The 25,526-nt window shown below is 34.3% G+C and overlaps 1 long non-coding RNA gene and 1 other non-coding gene across 3 annotated transcripts; both read left to right on the plus strand.

The window, feature by feature from the left end:
• Nucleotides 1–5,650: 5,650 nt before the first annotated feature.
• On the plus strand, nucleotides 5,651–5,757 carry LOC127077504 (small nucleolar RNA R71). Its single transcript, XR_007787305.1, has one exon. It is a non-coding gene; the product is annotated as a small nucleolar RNA R71 (small nucleolar RNA).
• Nucleotides 5,758–21,629: 15,872 nt separating this feature from the next.
• Nucleotides 21,630–23,730, plus strand: LOC127074809 (uncharacterized). 2 transcript variants are annotated; one of them, XR_007786118.1, is made up of 3 exons: nucleotides 21,630–22,073; nucleotides 22,721–23,259; nucleotides 23,376–23,730. It is a non-coding gene; the product is annotated as an uncharacterized LOC127074809 (long non-coding RNA). The 2 variants fall into 2 exon arrangements; XR_007786117.1 differs by having other exon boundaries at nucleotides 21,631–22,073; nucleotides 22,721–23,255.
• The last annotated feature ends 1,796 nt before the right edge of the window (nucleotides 23,731–25,526 follow it).

Raw genomic sequence — 25,526 nt, forward strand, 5'->3', positions numbered from 1 at the left:
TTTTTGATGGACTTTTAAGGTCTTGAAGTTAAGGGCTAACGAAAACCACTTAAGTCATGATATGTTTGGATTAGTGTTGATTAAAACCTTCCATACTTCAAACCGACCATTGTATGATCATGTGTTCACCCATGGTAATTTGAAGCATGAATAGGTTGCCCCTATTTCAAACAACTTGGTCATTTGACTTTTGGATGAAGTCCTATTTTGTTAACTTGTGATTTCATCTGATACACTGTTGTTGCACTTGATTTGGTTAACCTACTAATCTCTCTATACTCTTTGGTTTATCATATTCACTTGTTCATACTAACCTTCTAACTTGTTAACATTATCTTGCCCATGTAACTTGTTAATATAACTTGCTAACTTAAAACAACTTAATCAATATTTCAACTATGGGTTGTATAGTCTTCCCTTTGTCAATCTATTGATAGATGGACTTGAGGTTAAACAACTTTCTTTGTTATAAATCTATGGTAGGTTGATCCATTGATCATCTTCCGTACTTTGTATCAATGATAAGTTATCCCTCGATGCGCCATATTTTGTATCTATTGACCTAAGGGTAGATAATCCCCTAATGTTGGTTCACTTGTTCATAACCATAACTTAACCTAATTTTTTATTACCATTAACCTCTTGTTATTGTCATCTAAAAACCACCAAATCATGATAAAATTATAAGACAAAAACAAGTCATGGTACTTAATCAACTTGGACTTAGAGGATCCCATTTAGGATCTTTGCTTGGAGGATTTTTCTTTACCATCTTATGACACTTTGTTTCAAACTTTGAGTTTCATTTATAACTTACATTCATGTTGTAATAATGACATCATGGCACCACCTTAGGGGGACATGTTTGTAAGACCATTATCCTTTGTTTAGCATAAGTCACTTTTGCACACACAAGGATTTCTCTTGGGCTACCTTACAATGAGACCCTTTTATTTCTTTGTTGTTTACTTTGCATTCATGTTGCATAAGTCAAATTTATTAACCAAATAAACAAACCTTTGATCCAACGTCAAGCGGATTTTTCTTAATCAAACTTAAAACACTTAATAATTATGATTAACATTATGCACCACAGGCCTTAAGTGGTGGAGAAGGAGTGAGAATGGAGCATTCCTACCCTCACTCTGATTATTTTGGACGCAATACGTTTATCTTGTTGTCTAGAATATTCACTTTGCCCATAGACTTTAGTGCAATCTAATCACAAACTCTTTTCATAAACCTTTGTTTAAGGTAAAATCAACACAACCCATCAAACCTATTTTTTTGTGCCTTAGGGCATCAACCCAAAAACCTTTTCTCAAAGGTAAAATCAACCAAACACACAAACATTTTCTACTCCGAACTATGGAGCTCTGATTCCTCATCCTCGAATGAGTGATACGTAGGCACAAGGGCCACAATCCTTGGCAAGCTTTATAATAAAAAAACATAACTCCTCTCTTTCACACACATTCTTTTGAAAATAAAACAATAATAGGTAAATCCCCATGTACGTAAAATAACCCAAATGGTTCCCATGGAATACCATGGACGTGAGGAGTGTTAATACATTCCCCTTGCGTAACCGACTCCCGAACCCTAATCTCAGTTGCGAGACTGATTCTTTATCCTTTCCCTAGCGCTTCCCTTGCGCTTATATTTTTTAGGGTTTTATCGACTATTTCCCTTCGCCTTCCAATAGAGGCACACAAATAATATTCGACGACGACTCTTCTGTTTTTTCCGTTCAGTTCGTCCATTTTTCCTCACTCTGAAACCCCGGTGGCGACACACTGCAAATTCCAAACAGAAAAATAAGTTTCAACAATAATAAGTGAACATCACCATATGAAGTTTGTTTTACGTGAACACCATTCTAGATTCCAACTGAAATCAATAAAATTCAGAAAACATCCTAAATCTTTGACAAGTACTCAACCTGTCTCTCATCTCACCATGACTCACTCAATTGATAGGGTAGTCTCTCAATCAGCATGAAAAACATCTTATATTGAGTTTGATCATGTTCTAATATAATTCATCAAATAAATCAAAATACACACACTTGAGGGTGTCATACCTTGAATAAAAGAATACGACCTTGCGATGCGCAATCCATGCTCGCGGGATGGACTAACAGAGTCTCCAACGAATTTTATTTATTCCTAAAGAGGGAAAGGGAAAATATCGATAAAACCCCTAAAATAACGACAATGATTATGGTCGTCACAACCAAATTGGGTTCGGGAGTCGATTACGCAAGCGGAAAGTATTAGCATCCCTCACGTCCATTATACTCAAAGGGAATCGTTTAGTTAGTTATGCGCATTAGTGTTTTCTGTAAAAAAAAAGTTTAGATTTTAAGTTATTAAAGAAAATAAGAATATGACTAAAAGGTTTATTTTTTTATTAGGATGCCTGACGAGACTCTGAATCTCGCTCCTACGTATCTCCAGGTGCGATGGAGAACTAAAAGCTACGTAGTTCTGGGTAGAAAATGTTTATTTATTTGTCGATTTTAGAAAATTTACCTTTGAAAATTAATTCAACCTGTCTGTCTGTAGATCCGAAAACTTATTGAATGAAAGGCATGATGCATGTATAAATTTATTGAATGATGGATAAAATTGCGGTATGATTTCAGAAATTAAGTACCCTACACTAATTGGCTCACCCCTTAAAAGAGACAAAAGTCCTAAGCACCGCTTCACAATAAATTGTGACTGATTAGATGCAGTTTCTAGAGTTTGCACAAAGAATAAGGCCCATGCCACAGGGATTTGGCAAAATTCAGCGGTTCTAAGTTGCAACGCTAAGCCCCACTCAATCACCCATTCAGCCCCAGGTCTATAGAAAGCATCAAGCATTTCTTAGGACATGATTTCGTTTATAACACAATGCTCATTTCTATAAGTCCTAAAGCACAAACGAGAGAATGTTGAAGATTCAAAATAGAATTAATAGCACTAGCAAAGTAGTCAATGTACTTACCTCACACATATGAAGTATAAGAGCCCACATCACTAAAAGCAACATTTGCATAAAACTTGAGGCCAATGGTTTTGTTGGTTTTCTGAATTAAATCATTAAAACTGACCCCATTATCGATGTTGCAACATTTCCACCACTTCTTCAAAACCCCTAAGATCATCGCATGCAAAAGCTCTTTCTCTCACGATATGTTAGTCCACCAACTTTAAATACTTTTCACCAGTTGCTTCAGAAAGAAACTTCAAATTTGGAAAACTTAGGGCATTTGGTGCGGGAGTAACGCATGATGATGAACCTCTTTCAACTCTGCCTTTTTTTGGACCCATTATGCCTACAACAACAAAAAAACTGCACAAAGAAAATATTAAGTAGAAGATGATGATTAAAAGATATTTGGGGTTAAGAGAGATTAGAGAAAAGGATTGTGAGGGAAAAAGAGATTTGAAAATCTCTATTTATAGGCAAACTTTCGTTCTCATCGTGCGCTTCATGCGTCCATCGCGTGCGTGATGCTAACGATTCTTCCAACATCTCTTGGCCAACGTCTTTATCGTGCGTGTCATATGTCCATCACGCACGCGATACTAAAGGATTCCAGATTCTCCAACGTCTCTATCGCGTGCATTATGAAGCCATCGCGCATACGATATAGCCCAGTCACACATGCTATAGGTTGCATGATTTTTCCAGGGGCTTTCCTTCTTTTTTCTTTTCTTATTTTCCTTTCACCTGTCTCTTCTCTACTTTATTTTTTTCACATGCGTTATTTTCTTACCAGATAACATACAAAAATCGACATGTTTTTAATTAAATAAAATGAAAAATTTTAAAATACACTTACTGATGGGTTGCCTCCCACCCAGTGCTTCTTTACCGTCATTAGCTTGACGGTCCATGCCTAAGGCACATCAAACGCAAGTGATACCCTCACATTGGATAATTTTCCTTTATTCCTTCCTTTGTTGTCCTTGATACCTTTGTCTTCAATCTGGTAGCATGTTTCTAGATCATCTGCATATGGTGCCCATTCATAAGCATTAAACACCATTTTTTCATTATTGAACTTCAAGCTAAGTTCACATATTTCCAAATCTATTAACGCTTTCCTGGTCGCCAAGAATGGTCTTCTAAGAATAAATGAACCACTTGTGTCTCCCTTCATATCTACTACCATAAAATATGCAGGAAAAACTAGATTGTCGACATGTACTAACACATCTTATAAAACACCATAAGGATGAGTCACAGATAAATTAGCTAAGGTGAGATTTATATTACTGGGTATGATCTCTCTCAAATTTAATCATTTCGCCTTATTAAGAGGCATTAAAGTGATACTCGACCCTAAATCACATAGAGCATGTGGGATCTCTACCCCACCAATAGTGTCAGAGATGGTAAACTTACTTGGATCCTTAAGTTTTGTTGGCATTATTTGGAGCAATGTCGTATCGCATTTCTTATACATATGTACCTGCTATTTATGCAGCTTCTGCTTTGTACCTATTAATAACGCCTTTATAAATTTAGAAAATTTTGACATTAGCTCTAAAACTTCATGAAAATAAATACTTACCTGAAGCTTGGTTAACATCTATTTAAACTTGGTAAACAACCCCACCTCATCTCCCTGTAGTAGTTTCTTCTTAATGAATGGATATGTCAATTTTACGTAGTTAGGTAGCTTTGGGTTAAGGTCATTAAAAATTTGTTTCTTAGTATTTCTCCAAGGGGAGTTTTTGTCTATCAATTGCTCAATGGTGACCCCCTCTCAGCTTGGTCACTCTGGTTTTCACTCTCCTATTTCTTAGACCCTACTTAGTCCTCTTCAATCAAGACTTCTTCCACTACTTCATCCTCACATATGTTTGTGATTACCTCGGAACCCGCTTCTAAAGCCTTGCAAGTCTCATTTTTAGGATTATCCACAGTGTTACCTGTAAATCCTCCACTAGAACTAGGTAAAACGGCCATTTGTCGAGATAGTTGACCAATTTGCATCTCCAATTTTTTTATAGATGCATCATAGTTCTTACTCATTACTTCATGCTATTTATTTACCTGTTCAAAACTGCTCTGAGTGGTCTGGATGGGTTTATTGAGGGTCTCCTCAAGGGGTAAAGGTTTCCTTTGGGTTGAAGCCTGTTGATTTTGCTGAACACCAAGATTATCACTTGTATTTTGATTATTGCTCCATCTGAAGTTTAGGTGATCCTTCCATTCTGGATTGTAGGTGTTAGAATGTAAATTATTTCTCTAGAAATTTTTAAATTGAGCTTCTTCACTCGACCCTTTCAAAGAGCACATTCCATTTTCATGTCCCTCTCCACAAAAATCACATTTTAGTGCTTGTGCCAGACTCACGTTAGCTTGACTCAAACTGCTTTCAACTAGATTTTTATTCAATAATTCAATTTGAGCTAAAAGTGTAGTATGAGTGCCAATAACTAACATACCTTTTGGTGTGCATGCAATTTTAGTTTTCACTGATCTTTCATTCTTTGAACGATATTCATTTAAAAACATCTTTTCAATCAAGTCTTTAACCTGTGGTTGTGTCATAGTTTTGATTGTCCCTCCCGCAGAAGCATCTAGAAGCAAGCATGTTTGACCCTTGAGACCTTTAATAAAATTATGCATTTGCTCCATGTTATTCATGTTATAATTTGGGCACCCACGTAATAAAATTTTAAACCATTCCCATGAGTCATACAAAGATTCAGTTTCTTGCTGCTAAAAGTTGGTGATTTCAGCTCTTCATTCAGCAAATTGAGTGATTGTGAAAAATCTCTCCAAGAATTTATCCTCCAACTCTTTCCATTTACATATAGTTTCATTTGGAAGGCAAATCAACCAATCTTTAGCTCTTCCAATTAGCGAGAAACTAAACAACCTCAACTTGACTTAGTCTCTAGTGACATCAATTGGCCTGCACATTGAGGCTATTTCGTAGAAGCGAGCAAGTGCTCCCATGGGTCTCAAATTGCATTCCCTTCAAATGGATTCTCTCTCAAACCTGAAAGCAAAAAAAAATTATGTCAAAGTTAGTGGGGTTTGCAGGTACAAGCCCTCTAGAAATCTGTTCCTCATCAGTCCTTTTGCAGTAGTCCCCTATAGTGGATGGTGGTGGTATGTCTACCATGATAATTTCCTCTTTGGAGTCTGGAGAAATCATTGAATTGTCTTCTACTAACGTCCTTTGAGTTAGATTCTCTTATCTAACCACTCTCCTTATGGCATGTGCAGTCCTTTCAATTTCGGGATCAAGCGATGTCAATTCTGATCCCGAGTTACGCATACACAAATAAGAAATACCTCAGTAGCACTTTAATTAAACAATTACGAGAAAACAAACATAAAAACAAAAACTAAATAAGCAAAATTTTACACAAGCGTTGCCTTGTTGAAATTATCAACAGTCCCCGACAACAGCGTCAAAAACTTGATGACTTCTCGGCTAGTGTTTCAATAGTGTCGTAGTATTAAAAAGAGTATCGAAACCACATGGACTGCTATTTGACAAATCAATAGTTGTGCAAGTACAAAAAGTAACAAATGGGAGAATTTTCAAGTTTGCAGTTGATAATAAAAGAAGTATTATGAAAATTTAGAGAAAATGGTCAGATTTTGCCCATAATCCCCTATTGATGTCTAATGCATTACATAAATCAAGCATCATTATATTTCCACGACGAGTTACAAGACTACTATACCAAATCCTTTGGTGTATATCTCATTGATTCCTACTAGAGGGATCATATCCTTATTCAACCGACGTAAGTGAAATCAGGCGATGATATAATACGTTAACTCTAAGGCCACTACTCGAGATCTCCTATCCCTATTCAATCGACGTAAGTACGATAGTTTCCCTAAGGGTCAGTATTCCATATACGTCTATAATTACATTAATAGAGTATCTCAAATAATATGCTTTAAGTAAAAGAAGCAATTAAATAGAAATATAGCTAAGACAAGTTCATCAGACAAAATCTAACCTAAAAGTGTTTAGCTACTCATACTGATAAAATTACAATACCAATTGATAAGAATAAGATTGCATAAGAATTCCTTGAAGATCTGGCCTCTAATGGCTTCGAATATGCTCAAAAACTCAGTTCCGGTGTTGTAAATTGTACTCTCCAGTCTCCAATCAAAGAACCCCTAAAAAAAGTCCAAAGTCTTCCTTTTTATAGCCACCAAATAGTACCTGAACAGGTCAAAAAATTCCCAGAAAAGGGCCCATCATGCGCACAATAGTCTGCATCGGGAGGGCGATGTTGCATTGACTGCTCTTCCACGCACACAATGACGCTCGATACCACTTTCTTCTTTTCTATCACACGCGCGATGCAACGCATAATTATTTCAGTGGCTTGCTCACTCTTGCTCCTTTTTCAACCAAATCTCTCTAAGTCCCTAATTCATCATACTTGGTCATTTTTGCATCGTTCTTTGCCCATTATTCATCAAACTTGATTATCTTCGACTTATTTTTATTTGTTTCTTCGATAGAAAACATGTAATGACTAAGTGTCATCAGCTAGCATCTCCATTAACTATGAAGCTTGAATGTCAGCCACTAATGTACTCGGATCCAGAATTCTGCCAAAGTCCCAACACCAATTTCCTTGAATCCAATCTCCCATGTCTACAACCCTTACTGAAGGATTAACCTAATTTTCAAAAGCCTCATGAAATAACCTACAAAAAGTTCTTTTACCATGCCAAATGGAGTGCCAAAAATCCAGCTCCTTTCCATTGCCAAGTTTGCATCTAATAGACTTACAAAACCATTTATCTATCTTCTTCTATTTGAAACAAACCTTTATCAAGCCCTTCCAGCATATAGAGTCATTCTTACCTAGGGGGATAAGAGCGACTAAGAATCTCCCATTTTATGTATCCATATCTAAATCTTAATAAATCAATCCAAATAGACTTTGGACCTTCAAGAATCCTCCAAAACCATTTGCTTAGCAACACCAAATTAAAGGCTTCATAATGTTTAACTCCACGACCTCCATTAGCTTTGCTTCTACAGATTTTTGACCAACTAAGCCAACACATTTTACTTTGGCCTTCACTACCACCCCATAAGAACTCTCTTTGGATTCTTATGATTTCTTTGACAATACTTTTGAAGCCATGAAATGAGAGAATTGATAGATAGGAAGATTTAACAAAACAAAATTGAGTAGCACAATTCTCCCACCTAGCAAAATGGATTTCACTGTCCACACTGAGAGACACTTTCTAAACTTGGTTAATAAGAGATTCTAATACTCTTGCCTTTTAGGTTTGGATCCCATAACCACTCTAAGAAATTTGATTGGTAAAGTACTTGTATCATAAGCTAGGAAAGTTGCAACAACAGATATATAATCATTTTTTAAATTGATGCCAAATTTTTTGGTTTTAGCAAGGTTCACACCGAGCTCGGAAACCAACTTAAAACCTCTAAGAATTCCTTTAATACTCCAAAGATTGTCCAGGTGGCCATTACTTAGCATGATGGTATCGTCATCAAACTGGAGAATGTCAAACTGAATGTTGTCACTCATAAAAAAAAAACCTTTATAATCTTTTGAAATCACTACATTCCTCATCATACCCGTGAGACCATCAATTGCAAGAATGAATAAGAAGGGTGATATAGGATCTCCCTGTCTGAACCCTCGACTCACTTGAATCTCAGTAGTTGAACAACCATTAACCAAAATAGAAAGGAAATTTGTAAAAACCATGGCCTCCATCCATTTCATCCATTTATGCCCAAAGTTCATAGACTTCAAAATATGCGTTAAATAATTCCAAGAGATATAATCGTAACTGATGCGGTGTTTCGCAAGTATACGAACGTGTCAGAGTAATATAAAAGATTATCGAATCCAAAGAGACCAAGTGTCAATCTATCGTTATCTGTCGTTATGGTGTTTATCAAAGGCAATCAAAATAGGTGTTTTTTATAGTGTGCAATGAGAAGTAAAGTATTGAAATAAAGATATAATTAATAAAGGCAGGGTCGAATGTAATTCACGTAATCAATTAATAATCCAAGTACTGCTAGTAGAGCTACTTATGGGCAATGTTTCCTACTTTGAAAAGAACTAATTTAACAGGAACTGTCGCTTTCGCGTATTCAGAACCGAGTTGTACTCCCTAATCAAACCCTTTTATTGTCACTTATAAAAAGGCGCGCATTGCGTTAGAGTAGTAAACCTATTTTTAAGAAATATAGTATCTTGACTAAGTTGAAAAGTATTATAACCTGGATTTCTTAACCAAAAGAGGTTCTCACGAACCAGACTCTAAACTTATAAACGCGTCCGAAAATAGTTTTAAAATCTCTTTTCTTCTTAATGTTAAAATCTCCTAATGAACTAAACAAAGCGCTTTCGCTGTTTTTGAAATAGTTAAAAACAATTAAGTTTAAAAAGACTTTGGACGGCTTTCGATCTTACCCAACGGAATTGAAGTGCGGGAAAACATAAGTTGAAAGTTAAAATGGCCCTTAAGTGTTTCTACGAACAATTGTACGGATTATCGGTTCAATTACGATCCTTACATTCTAACCTTATAGATTTAGTTAGACATGGTAAAGTAAAAGTGCATTAAAGTAAATAAAAGTAGTGAGAGTGCGGAAAGTAAATAAAAGTAGTGCGAGTGCGGAAAGTAAATAATTTAAAGCGAGTGCGGGAAATAAATAAAGTAAAGCGAGTGCAGGAAATAAATAAAGTAAAGCGAGTGCGAGGAAATAAATAAAGTAAAGTGAGTGCGAGAAATAAATAAAGTAAAGCGAGTGCGAGGAAATAAATAAAGTAAAGCGAGTGCGAGGAAATAAATAAAGTAAAGTGAGTGCGAGAAAATAAATAAGATAAAGACAAGTAATAAAAACCTGCTCCAATCGGAGGGTTGAATAAATTGCAAAGCGGAAATGAAAATGGCGGCAGGATTAACTTCCTTCCAAAGTGCTCCAAACTCGATTACAGACTCTATCACAGACTCGATTACACAATTGTGGTAACACTCCAATGCGAAGCGATTACCACTTTAAAATACTGAATATATGCCTAAGTGAAACAAAGTTGCTCTGAGTTTGCCTCTGCTCTAAGTTTGGATGATTGTAAAAGTGAATTCGAGTTTCTATTTATAAGCAAGTAAAAAGATGGAAATGACTTGGATGCCCTTCAACTTGAAAATGGGAGGGAAACTATTTTCCTCTTGTGGCGCCCGCCACAAGGCCATGGCGCCCGCCACAAGCACAAAATGAGGCGCCTTAGTGGAAGTAGTGGGGAACGTGGGAGTTGAGGGAAGTTGAGCTTGGACACGTCATGGCAGGGTCTATGGCGCCAGCCATGGGGTAGGCCACAAGAATAAAATGCTGAATTTTAGGGTTTTTGGCTCTTTTTCGCTCCTTTTCTCGATCGGGGCTCCGATTAAAGTAAAAACCTGAAAACAAAGGAAAACATACCAATAACACAACAAAATGATAATAAAACAACTAGAATGCATGTGAAATCGGAGTCGAAAATACGGTAAATTTTAGTGTTATCAGTAAGCTTGTTTAAAGTAGACCTTCACTACTAAACAATCCTTCTTGAATCTCTTTGTGTAATCCATAACTTCATTAACAAACAACCCTCCATCTTAAATGTGCCTTTGAGATATGAAAGCTGATTGGCATTGAGAAACTAAACAATTCACCACTTGCTTAAGTCTTGCCGCCAAGAGTTTGAGATGACACTGAATGATAATTATTTTTATATAGGAGTTAGTTCAATTGAAGCTGGAACAAAAGACTCACGAGGTTGGGTTTTTTAAAGCTTTATTATAACAAAATTTAGCATACAAAGGAGAAAGAAGACAAGTTTAGATATCTCATAAAAAAAGATATATTCAAATATACATGCTTGATTTTGTGTAATATATTTGAGTTTATGTTACAATTTATGTTAAGCTTGTGTTATTAAGCTACTTCATTTCTTTTTCTTTTTTTTCATTCTAGAGAGATCTTGTCCATGTCTTTCAGGAAATGATATTGAGTATTGAACATATGTTTTTTCTTATATTTGTATACAAATTATAAAAATCAATTTGGAGGAGGATCTACATTAAGAAACTTAATCATGAGAGTTGCAAAAGATATGAAGCAATTGGTCGAGGTTAACAAGGAATATTATGACAAGATGATGACACTATAGATTCTAAATTTTGGACTCAATTGCATTTCATTTTTTTACTCAAAGATTTATATATGTATATAACATATGATTTATTTATTTTTGCTTTTAGTTAGTTAAGTTGGCCTCGTGGTTAGTGAGATTATCTCTAACCAACTTTTCTCATTGTGCTATTAATAGTTTGAGTTGTACTATATTGGTCAAGAAAATGATTGAATAAATGTTTTTCTTCTTTTTTCATTTGTCTTTTTCTGTCTTAAGAATTATGATTTTGTTGTGTAAAGTTTAACATGGCATCAAAAGCTTATAATTGTTCTGATATTATTACCATTAATCTTTTTGCTCATTAGTTCTTTTAACGCCATCAATGTTATCTATAATTTCATCATTCCTCTTGTGTCTTAATTCTCACTGGCTTTCAATATTCTCATCATTACCTTATCATCTTTCAAGATAACACACATTTTTATCTTTTATCTGCTCATGACTCACTCTCATTGGACCTCCAGGATTCTCTTCATCTCGTCCTTATCATCACTTATCACCATAAAAGTTTAAGTTCATTTTATTTTTCTCTTTCTCTCTCTTTTACCACTCTCATCTCTCTCCCCTCTCACAAATTCATCTACCTAGAAAATCCCATCTTCATCACGATATTCATCCACCAAGAACACCAACAAAAAAATCTTAATCTTCACCATTTCATTTCCTAATCATCAAACCAAACAATTTCTTCATCTTTCTTTAATAATTACCCATAATTTTTATTTCCCTAACCATATCTATGAAAATCTACCTAGAAAGTTTCAAATCTTCATCAATCCTTTCAACAACAAATCGTAGACCTACCCATAAAATTGCTATTATATATAATCCTTCCTTCAATCTAATTTTATCATCTTCAATCAACCCATATATCAAAACCCTAATGGAATACCTTAGCCTACCTAGAAAGTTATTGTCCAACATCAATCTTACTTCCAATTTTCATCATAACAACCATTTCTTTTCTAGCAACTTTCATCCATGGAAGACCCAACTAATGGAACCTATACCAAAAATTCTCCAAAATAAATTCCTACATCTTCTTCTTCCACCATTAAAGAACCTAAAAAAATTTCTGATCAAAACAAAAACCTTATATGACATGCTTAATCTGTTTTCATGCACCCTAATGACAATCCTGGCTTGGCCCTTGTTTCTCCATCCTTATCCAACACCAATTACCACTTTTGGGCTCGTTCTCTCAAAGTATAACTTAGCTATAAAAAAATAGGGTTCATAGATGGAACCCTAATTCGTCCCTCTGTTGCTGATCTGACTTAAGTTGCATGGGATCATTGCAACACCATGGTCATGTCCTGAAAAACTAATTACTTGAACACGATATTTCTGAAAGCATATGTAAATGGACACAAATATTGAAATCTGGAAGGAGATGCGTGAAAGGTATCACTAAGGATATGTTTTCATATCTCAGATCTCGAAGAAGATTTATACTCTCTCAAACAAGTCAATTCCAACATTACTCAATACTGAAATACTCTCACGAAACTTTGGTAGGAGTATAATAATTTTAGGCCTCTTTATCATTGTACTTGCACCATTTCTTGTAGCTGTTATCTCATTCCCACCATCAAGGAATACAGAGAAAATGACTATGTTATCATGTTTCTAAAAGGCTTGAATGAACAATATGCCTTTGTTTGATCTCAGATTATGCTCATGCAACCTTTTCCATCCATCAACAAAGTGTTTTCTCTTCTTGTTCAAAAAGAAAGACAACATATCAACAATCTTAAGGACAACAAAGTTATCACCTTCATTAATAAACCACAATTTAGTGGAAAACCACATGATCGAACTACTCAACATGTAGTGGTAGGAAGAGGACGTGGAACAAAAATCTTCTCATATTACAACAAGATTGGACACACCAACGGGGTATGTTTGAAGAAACCCAATGTTGCTAAATTCGCTCATGAAGATGTTGGTATCAATGAGACCCAACTTACTACCATTGAAGATATTCCTCACCAAGATGATCACTACTACAAATAACCCCATTTCACCTCAAACACAAAAGAGATATAACCTCGGCTACACATGCGAGGTAACGAAGGGCGACATGAAAAACTGTCACTTTAGCCCTCAATTTTTTATTAACTGAGGTTGAAATGACACTAGTTATGAGTTCGATCCCCAACAACTGCATTTTTTTGGATTTTCAAAACGGTATTAGTTTTATACCTCGGTTTTTAACAATAACCGAGGGGTAAAGTCTTGTTTACAAAATTTTAGTTTTAACCTTTTTTTTAATCTGCAAAGCATCAAATTTGTTGACAAATTCTGAATCTTCCTCATCATCATCATCAATACCACCACCAATAACAACAACAAAAATAAAATCAATAAAATCATTAAATCTCAACAACAACAACAACAATAACAACAACAATAAAACCCATGGAATCTTTAAACATTAAATCTCAACAACAACAACAACAAAAACAACAACAACAATAAATAAACAAAATCAATAGAATACTTAAATACTAAATTTCAACAACAATAACAACGACAATATTAAACATTTTACGTGATACAACTACAACTAACATTAATAAGTTACTTTTATGCTTTCCTAAATAACATTAAATATTTTTAACAAAAAATTACTAGAGAAATAATTACATTAAGAAACCAACCTTAAATATTTCCACACTCTTGCTTTCATAATCATTGTTTTCAATATGTTAAGTTAAAATTTCAGCATTTTGCATCCAAGATGAATAGTTGTGGCATTCACGTTTTAATTGGTTAGTGAGAGTTTTATGCAGATCACTAATGTTTTATGTGGATTGATAATTTGCAATGTCTTGACCATTGTTACTTTATAAATGGACGACAAAGATTCGTTAATTTATTTTTCATCAAATTGGTCATAAATAAAAAATAAAATAAAAATAAAATACGCTACTTTATCCCTTGGTTTTCAGCAAAGCCAAGGTAATAGGTCATAATTTTTTTTAAAGTTAAAAGGTGATAAAATGTAGTTGCTGGGATTCGAAGACGTGTCCTCTAAATACTTTATCCCTCGGTTTTCAGCAAAGCCAAGGTAATATGTCATAAAAAAAAATTAAAAAAATTAAAAGGTGCTAAAATGTAGTTGTTGGAATTCGAAGGCGTGTCCTTTAAATACTTTACCCCTCGATTTTCAGCTCAACCGAGGGAATATATGATATTTAAAAAAAAATGTGACTCATGTATGGTTTACATCTCGATTTTTTGTTGGGTGAGGTGAAAGTTTCGTCATGAAATATATTATTTGTAGTAATGAATGCAATTAGATTCACCCCAGATCAACAAAAGTCTCTCCTTGATCTTCTCCAACAAAGTCATCAATCATTCTTTTCTATTATCCATCATCTTCATTTCAGCACGACTAACATTCAAGGTATTTATACATCTCTCAATATTTTACATAACAAGTCCCAATCTAACTAGATTCTGGACACTAGGGTCACAAACCATGTATGCCAATCCATGTCTTTATCATCCCATTTAGTGGAAATCAAATATGTTCATATTTGAATCCATAATGGAGCCATGATCACCACCAATTTCTCTAGTACTATATATTTGGATAACAATTTCTACCTTAATGATGTGTTTTATATCCCTACTTTTTCTACTAACCTCATCTCTATTCTTAGGCTTACTAAAAATCTTGATTACATTATAAGTTTTACATCTTCTGGCTGTATGATATAGGGGAACCATACCCGTATGATGATTGGTGCAATTAAGCTTTCTAATGGCTTATACTTGCTCACCTTCCTCACCATCTATCCTCTTACTCTTAACCCATCTACTTCCACACTTATTGTTAACAATTGTAATATGTGGCATAGTCATTTAGGCCACCCTTCGCATGACACCATTCTTGTTGTTAATAAAAATTTCCCTTTATGTAATGCTTCCAAACATAATATTCCTTGTGATACTTGTCTGTTTGCTAAACACAAAAGATTTCCCTTTCTGGATAACATTTATCAATATATTTCTCCTTTTGATTTAATTCACATGGACATATGTGGCCCATTCCTAACCCCTCCATATTTTGCCATAAATATTTTCTGACTGTTATTGATAATTATAGTAGATTTTGTTGGATTTTTCTTATGAAACTAAAATTTGAAACAATTTTTTTAATCAAATCTTTTGTCTCCCGCTTTAAAGCTCAATTTAATGAAACTATCAAATTTATAAGTTACGATAATGGGCCCGAGTTCACTCTAATCTTTTTTTACATGATCACAACATACACTATTAGACCTAATATACTAATACTCCTCAACATAATGGATTGGTTGAAAAACAACATCAACACCTCATGGATGTTACTCGTGCTCTTTTCTTTCAGTCAAAGCTTCCCAATATTTTTTGGAGCCATGCTCTTTCTCATGCAGTTTACATCTTTAGTAGATTACCTTCAAAACTTTTATTTTTTAAATCTTGTTTTCATTTTATTTATAACATGAGACCAAATTATACAACTATGAAAGTGTTTGGTTGCCTTATTTTTTCTTGCAGTCCCAAAAGACTTATAACTAAGTTAGATCCTAGGTATCACAGATGCATCTACTACAACACAAACACATATCTTCATCCCTACAACACCCATTCCCACCTCTACATCTACATCTACTAGCCCTCCTCATACACAAACACCTATATACAACCCTACACTACCTCCTCTCCCCCATGCATCCACACCTCTTCCCCATAACTCAACCAATTACCCTACTACCCATATCCCTTCTCCAATCCCAACCAATTTCCCTACCAACTACAATGACAATTTTTCTACAACTATAAAACCTTCCAGAATTCCCGACCTCCAACATATCTCCAATATTATCACTGTTGACTTCTTGAAGGTAATCATCCTCATAATTCTTTTCTTCCAAGTAATCCCCGTTATCCCCTTTCTCATATAATCTCTTATAATAATTTATCTTCAACACACAAATTTTTAATTTAAAAATCTCATCTATTATTGAACCAACTTGTTACACCTCTACCATTACCGATCCTAACTGAAAGCAGGTTACGTCTACCGACTTTCAGTCTCTCATTAACACCAACACTTGGACTTTGACTTCTCCCTCTAATAAAAAGGTATAGGTTGTAAGTGGATTTGTAAACTTAACTTTCATGCTAATGATAACATAGAAATATACAAAGCTCGTCTTGTTGCTAAAGGTTTTACTCAAACCGAAGGCATAAACTACCTAGAAGCATTTAGTCCAATTATCAAAATAACAACAATTAGAATTATTTTATCTACATCCTATTATACATTAATACACCATTTTTGAATGTTAATCTAGATGAGAAGTCTACATGAAATATCCTCATGTACTAACTGTTCCCTAATAAAGGCCTTGTTTGCAAGCTCAAAAAGTCAATCTATAGTCTTAAACAAGCAAGAAAACAATGGAACCATAAATTAACCTCTAGTATATAAGATTTAGGTTTTATCCAATATAAATATATTTATTCCTTATGTACTAAAAAGTCTACTAATTATTTTACTTGCATTTTGGTTTATGTAGATGATCTCATACTATCAGGGAATAACATTACAGAAATCAATCAAATCAAGACTGTTTTGGACAATAAATTCAACATCAAAGACTTAGGAAATAATATTTCCTTGACTTCGAAATTGCAAGATCTTCCCAAAGCATATCCTTATGCCAACAAAAATATAGTCTAGATATTCTCCAAAATGTGGGATTATTAGCAGCCAAACCGACTTCTACCCCCATGGACCATGGTCTCAAACTTGATAATTGACACTTTGCTGCCCGATGCAACTCAATTAAGACACCTCATAGGTAAACTCTTGTATTTAACACACTAATGACCTGACATCAGTTATGTTGTATGCATGTTAAGTCAATATATGTCAAAACCAACAAACACACATGCAAGCTGCTCACCGTGTACTCAGATACATCAAGAATGCTCCCGCACTCAGACTATTTTTTAGAAAGGAATCATAACTCAAACACATTGGCTTCATTGGCTTAGTTTGGGGTGCCTGTTCCACAACCAGAAGGTCAACCACCGAATTCAATTTTTTACTGGTACAAGTCTTATAAGTTAGAAGTCCAAGAAACAACAGGTTGTCTCCAGATCTTCATCCAAATTCGAATACAAAGTTTTAACCAACATCTCTTGTGAGGCCCAATGTCTGCTATACCTTCTTCATGATATCTCAATTAAACATCTGCAACCAGTTACTATTTTATGTGACAACAACAACACTATTCACATTGCCTCCAATCCCTGTTAGACAAGTCACTTAATAATGTCTTGACAGTAATTAACCACAAATCATATGTAATTAGAATATTTGATTTTGTCTTTATTAGTTTCCTTATTGGTAGCTTGTACATTAAGTTTCCTTGATTCTTGGATCATGAATGATCATCTCTCTCTTGTATATGTACTGTAACTTGTAATGAGAATCACAACCCTTCAAATCATTCTATTTGTATTTCTAACTATCCCATTTTTCATGAAAGAATGAAATACATTGAGATGAATTGTCATCTCGTTTGTGACAAGATTTTGGCAAAACTGATTCACCTCATGACTATACACTCAAAAAATTAAGTAGCAAGCATATTCATAAAACCAGTTCATCTTGGACCTTTTTCTACTTTAGTTTCCAAACTTGGAATGCTTGACGTACATTCTAATTTGTGGGTGGGGTGTTAGAATATAACATATGCTTTATTTATCTTTGCTTTTGGTTAGTTAAGTTGGCCACATGATTAGGAGACTATCTCTAAACAAACTTTTTCATTGGACTATTAATAGTCTGAGTTGGTACTGTATTGGTCAAGAAAAATAATTGTATTGGTCAAGGAAAATAATTCAATAAATTTTTCTTCGGCTTTTTTTCATTTATGTCTTTTTCTCTTATAAGAATTATGATTTTACTGTGTAAAGTTTAACAATCTACTCACATATAATATAACTGGAGCTTTTATTGAAAGGATTCTATAAGCTAGAGATAAACCAACTATAGTCTATGCTAGAATGGATTAAATGTTACAAAAATGTTTGTTGAAAAAAGAGTCAAAGGAGAAAAGCCTAAAAAGAAATTTGATATCAAGATTTTAGAAACAAAAATGCGAAGAGGGGAATAAATTTAAGGTGTAACATATTTATAAGAATATTTTTGAGAAATTTATTATTGGCTTGTAGGCGACTTACCAAACTACCAAGTATGCATGTTGTGATATCTTTCACGAATGGTTTAAATCAAAATACTTCATTAATAATTATTACACACCTACTTATTTGATAAGACGAGATTAATCTAAATGATAGAGAAAATTAATGACTAGCTTTACACAAGGATGAGATTATTCCCTATCATATGAAGTGAAATCCAAGACACCAAAAATGTTAATAATGAGGAGACATGATAATGGGTGCATTTTATTCGCAAAAGGGGTAAGTACTTAACATAACACATTACAAACTTTTAAAGTACATGACAAATTATTGTCTTATACTATGTTTAATGAATAATGGACATGACAAATAAAATAATTTTTATTTACAATAATGTAAATATTAATAGTTGAGGAGAGAGATATTTTTTTTACTATAATATCTTTTATAAATGTAAATATTGATATTAATATAGGGGGAGGGAGGGATATATATATATATATATATATATATATATAGAGAGAGAGAGAGAGAGAGAGAGAGAGAGAGACTAACTTGTACTACATAAAAAAAGTATTTTTCATTTTTTCATATTGTAAATTAATAGACGAGGACGAGAGAGAATATAGTTTTAGTAGAAAATAAAAAGTTATTTTCATATTTTTAATATTTTTTGCATTTCGTATTATAAATATTATTAGAGAAGAAAAAGATAGAGAATATATTTTTTCTTAGAAAATAAAAAGGTATTTCATATTTTAAATTATTTGTATTGGGGACAAAAATGTTGTCACATGTTTTACTGATAGATTATTTTTTTGGCCTTTGTCTAGTCCTAAATCTTAATTTACATTCTATTATGTGAATATTTTTTAAATCAAACATTGAACAATTAGAGTTGTGTTATTCAATTCCTTATTTTTTAACGGATCAAACACATTTAAAAATGCAAATCCATCAAGATCCTCAATGGGAACCACTTGCTTGTATCAATGTATATGGATGTTGTCTATCTGTATGTTGCTTGCTATCGGTGAAATGAGATGAATAAGAATAAGGTGTGAGAGAAAAGGTTATAAATTAGTGTGCTCGCCAAGGATTTGGGCTCTTGTGCCTACGTACCCTCATACGTGCAATGAGGAAATAGAGCTCCGTAGTTCCGCTCACAAACATAGTGTGTGTTTGCTTGTTTTTATGAATAATATTGACATTCACGTGCTCCTGTCCACTTGCTTGTATGCTCAAACATGGGAGCGGAAAGTATTTGTTTTTTTGCGGTAAAGTGGATGCGCTTGGATCACACTCTAGCAATTAAACCTTACTTGCTCACACATGGAGGCTTAAGCGTCGTTCATGGTAGAATGGAAGTAACACGTCCCTTTTTGAAAGGTTTGAAGAGTGCACTGAGGCAAAAGATGATTTGATTTGTTGGGGTTGATTTTAGTACGGAGACAAGCATCAGACCCTTGGCTAGATACAATCAACAATCCAAAAACTCAGGAGTTGAGAGGATAATATTATCCTAACCACTCCTTTTCATCCAAAAGAGATTTGAATTGTGAAAAAGGTTTGGAAAGTCTAATCATTGGAACTTAGAGGGAGACAAGTATCTGACCCTTGACTAAGTACGACCAACAATTAGAATACTTGGGAGTCGAGAGGACAATGGTATCCTAACTACCCTTTTTCTCCCTCATAGCACCTAGATCTAACTTGTTTCAATCATTAGATATTTTAAGGGGGAGGTCAAGTGTCGGGTCCTCAAGCTAGGTACGACCGATAACCCAAGTGCTTGAATGTTGTGTACAAGCACGTACACCCTATTTTTGCATTCCGTTTGTTATGAAAATGTTTTGAAAAAGGAACTTGACGTTGGATCAAGTGTTTGAATTTATTTATGAAAAAGTGTTTGAAGAGTGGAAGAGATAGATAGAATGAGATAGAAGAGAATGGAGAAGAGATGTGGATCATGGAATGGATGGGAGATACTTGACGTTGGATTAAGTACTCACGTTGTTATGATATGAGTTTGATTTGGAAGACACTTGACGTTGGATCAAGTATGCCTTTTGTCTTTTGAAATGCTTTATTTATCATTTGTTTTTATATTTTTAGTTAGCATGCATGATGAACTAATAAAAAAAATAAACCTAAGCTATTACACTTTCATGGGATGGGGGAACATGTGACCCACTATGGGGGGATGACATCATACAACAAAATGGGAAATGAAAAGATATTAGACAAGTTACACCAAGTACCATGCCTAAAACATACAAGTGGTATGGTATCCTCACGCAATACAAGACTATTGAAATGGATTAAAAGTTCATGAGTAAATTGGATCCAAATTGAATCTCCATGGCACATGTGGGCACAAATATGAATCAAATGGATTAGTATGCATTAACAAATGAATTAGAATGAAAAATTAAATGCTAAAACAAACAAAACGGATCATGAAATGACAAAATTATGATGAAATGATAAGATGATCATGGTAAACAAAATATACACTAAATTAAATTTAAATGACATTTTCAATTTAACCATTAATCATAATCAAAATGTAAACAATTAAAATTGAATTAATCATGGCCTATGGAATTAATATAGAACTAAAATGTAAACAAGTCAATTTTACCCTAACATGACATGTTAATTGAATTTAAAAATAAAGATGATAGATCAAGACTACTCAAAATTAAACATGGTTATTAATTATTTTTAGGGATTTTTCATGGTTAAAAGGTGAAATTAACATCTAAACCTAATCAATTAAATTCTAAATGACAATTGAACATAAAAAGAATTTTTTCTAATATTTTCTAATCATGCTAAAAAATAAAAAATCACAATCAAACAATTAAAAAAGAAATAAAATTGCAAGAAAATGAATTAAAAAATGCAAGAAAAGTGAGCAAAAATAATAAATAAATTCAATGGGCCAGGGCCATGAAATTATGGAAATGGGGTGTAGAGTATAATGGCGCGCATGGGCCTGACTGCTAGGCCCATTGGAAATGGCTTCCAGGTTGTGGGTGTGAACTGAATCTGGGAATGATGGAAATGAATTCGTGTTAGGCTCAACCGTGTGTGGCCCATCAGAAACCAAACTCATGGATGAATTGAACAATTCACCATGTGTTGATAAAAATGAGTCAGCAATGTCCAAAGTCAAAGGCACGTGGGGTGTTATGATTGGAAGCTAAATTGAATTTAAAATGAGCATAAAATGCGCGCCACCAAGGAAAACAAACTTAGGTCAACCTTCAAACCAACACCGCCGTGATCCATCGTGCCTAAAATCGTTTATGGAGACGGTGGCCACCAAAATTAAAAAATGACCACATCACCAGCTCCGTCTCAATCACCTGATCACGAATCCACCCTTGATTTTACCTAATTCTTACCCTAACACCAAAACCGAATCTAAAGCTCAAAGAACCCTAAAAGTTCAATCCTAAATTAAATCTTACACGTGAGGATTCAAAGCCCCCGGGGTTGGGGCTTTGAACCTCCTCTTCGTCCTCTACATCTCAGTAACTGGAAATGAAGAAATGGAAGATCTTGGAACTTACCATGGACGGAGGAGGATGAAGATGATGACGAACACCGGTGAACTCCTATTTCTAGGTAATGATTCTGACTCTTTCTTCTTCCTTGGAATCCTTTTTCTCTCTCTTCTTATTTCTTCTCTGAGTTATTGATGTTAAAGAGTATTGTTGATGAGTATTTGATTCTGAAGATGATGAAAAGGTGATTAATATGATGGGATTCGGTGTTCAATGATAGAGGTTGAAGGTTGATGAAGATTTTAGGTTCAGAACGATTGAGATTGGAGAGAGAAGTTCTGATGAATGTGTATGGGTGAAAAACTGATTGGAGTGTGATTAAGAATAATTCCAGAGAGGATTGCAATGATTGGAGATTGTTTGTGAAAATGAATGGAGAGCGTGCAATGATTGGAGTGAGAAGTATTTAATGGTGGTTTTGACCTTGGGATTGTGAAAATTCTGTTAGGATTTCAGTTAGGAACTTTGTGGAATTTTGTGCCATTATGTTAGGTAGTTATGATTTGTACAGTTCCCTGGGCTAGGTTAGTTAGGTGGTTAAGTCAGATTGAGTTAGTTTGTGGTAGGTTCAGTTGAATTGATGGGTTATGATGCTTTATTGTTTGGACTGTGATATGATACTGAATGTTATGATGTTGTAGCTTGGTCCGGTTTCAATGCGCACTGATTTAGTTATTAAGATGGCCTTGTATTGATGTCTTTCTGCAGGGTCAACTTGTAACATTGTTTATGTGTTGTTCTGAACTTGGTCATGGTGTGCTATTATGTTTTGGAGAATGGCTTGGTGGATTACAAGCTTGTGGCTTCACTGACTTGTAGATGCAAATTGGTTTGCCTTTTGCATCATGGATCCAATGGACTGCATTGTGTAGGTCTTGTTTGGTGTGCTACAATTGTTTTGTATTCATGCCTTGCAGATAGGTTCTGACTTGGACTTGCATTATGGTGGCTTAGTTTCAAAGCATGTTGATGTGCAAGTATGATGCATGGTTATGGCTTATGGTTTCACTGCATTTTCATTGTTTTGGCTTTAGTTCACAACATGGTTCACTTGGTAGCTAGTTTGTGTTCTACAGTAGGCATTGTGTTATATAAAACTGTGCATTTGGTTTCACTTTGGATTGTTTTCTGCAATCCCTGTTTGGTATGCATTTTGCAGGGTCTTTTTGGCTTGTACATGATAATGCTTCCTTATTCAGGTCCTTGGTTTTGCTTCTTGAAACATATGTATCATATGGCTCATGTATGTATTGATTCATGTGGTATTAGTTAACCTATGCATTTTTGACTTGGTTAATGTGCATGATGATTGCCATACTAACTTGCTTCATGTTGTGTGTTGCTTCATGGTTTTCTCTTGCAGCATATGTATGTCATAGTTCCATGGAGGCTTATGGCATGCTGGTTGGACAATGCAAATGACATTAAGGTTGGAATTTGAAGCAACATGTACAATTGGTCAATCAAAGGTCAACATGGAACATGGAAATTTAGGGTTAGAATTAGGGATTGGGAATTTAGGTTTTTTAGGATTGGGTTGACTTTGGTCAAAGTTGACCAAAAAGTCTACTGTTGACCAAAGTTAACATTTGGTTAAAGTTCATTTTTTTTGTATTTTCCTCATGTAATGGGTTGTAATGAATGGAATTTGCTACTCTTGAATGAAATAAGATTAGTATTTGAATTGAATCTTCTATGACTTGAATAAATTGTATGAACATGCCTTGAACATTAATTGATGTTGAATGAATTGTTGAATCATGGCTTAAATGGAAAATGATGAAAGGCCTTCAAATGAATAAACCATTAACATGAATCAACGGACATGACCATATCTTGGATTGAATCGCACTAGGCTTTAGAAAACTTGGATGGACAAATGATAAGCATGAACCAAAGATCCATGGACCAAACACCAAGCATTGAAAATGCCATGATATGAACTTGAGTGAAATTGAGTAGATGAAACCAAGCAAGGTATGAACTGTGAGGGCAAAGGTTCTTAGTCCTTGTTTTAATGATGTCAAACCTTTTTAGTAGCTCATATTGTGTACTTTGGACAATGTCATCATATCGTAGAGTGCGTTCATTCTCTAACATGCTCAAAGTATAAATTTAATGTGTCTATGCATATAAGAGCATCTCATATATGTCAATAATGCACTTGATCATTATTGGTACCATAGGTCCATAAGAGAATGGCTTGGATTGACCAAAATACGTCTCAAAAACTCATTTTTGACCATTTAAGAACTTTGAGTCGACTCATGCCTTGGAGCGGTCGACTCATTCATGCATGTCACATTTTATGTAACTCTCGGGTCTGAACAGGTCGAGTCATAGGTCGTCTAAATCCTGGAAAAACAAGATGAGTCGACTCATCCACCTGTTGCATCGACTCATTACCCGCTTCATTTGAATCATATTGTTACAGATGTGAACAGGTCGAGTCACAGGTCGACTCAATTCTGGAAAAACCTGTTTGAGTCGACTCTTTGCCTGTTTTATTTGAGTTATTTGGATATGGGTCTGAACAAGTCGAGTGACCTGTGTGAACAGGTAGAGTGGTCGCAGTTTTCACTCCATTTTTTGCTGTGTATTTTTGCAAAAATATTCTGTTGTGCTTGTGACTTGGTCTATGCATCATATATATATATATATATATATATATATATATATATATATATATATATATATATATATATATATATATATATATATATATATATATATATATATATATATATATATATATATATATATATATATATATATATATATATATATATATATATATATATATATATATATATATATATATATATATATATAATATATATATATATATATATATATATATATATATTCTAGAGTTTCTTTTTCAATTGTCAACAAGAAAAGTGAAAGATATACACTAAAGTTCCTCTTCATCTTCATTCTTCATTGCATGTTTCAACAACTACACATAACAATTTTTGTTGATCATAGTGCATTGTCGTGGTGATAACGTCCAAATAGGATTGTGTAATCTTAGTTTGGGTAGAGGCTTTGAGTGGGTTTTTCTTGAATAAAACCGTAGGGTTTTGTCCTCCAAGAATTGGGGTTTTTTGCATAAATCTTTGCTTCATAGATTCATCCGATTGAAAGGTTTGAAGAACGATGGGTTCGTTCGAACAAGTAACGGTAACCGAAGGATTGTGAAGAAAGGTTTGGGTTGAAGCGTATCGCGATCGAAATTAGCCAAGCTAGAGTTTTGGAGAACATGGAGTTCTTGCAATAAGGTAGCTACAATCGGAGGTTTGTTCGAAATGTTTGAAGCACTTGGTTCAACTCGAATCAAGGGGAGAAAAGTAAATAGGATCTGCAAAAACACTTAGGTTTGCTCGGTGGTGATCATTTATTCTCTTGTATAAACTTTTGTTAATACCTTGGGATTGGCATTAATTTTGTAAAACAAATAATGTAATCATCTCTGTTGTTTTAATATGTTGGGTTGAAGAAGTTCAACACCTGG

Source organism: Lathyrus oleraceus, chromosome 4, assembly GCF_024323335.1.
Source record: "Lathyrus oleraceus cultivar Zhongwan6 chromosome 4, CAAS_Psat_ZW6_1.0, whole genome shotgun sequence".
Lineage (NCBI taxonomy): Eukaryota > Viridiplantae > Streptophyta > Magnoliopsida > Fabales > Fabaceae > Lathyrus > Lathyrus oleraceus.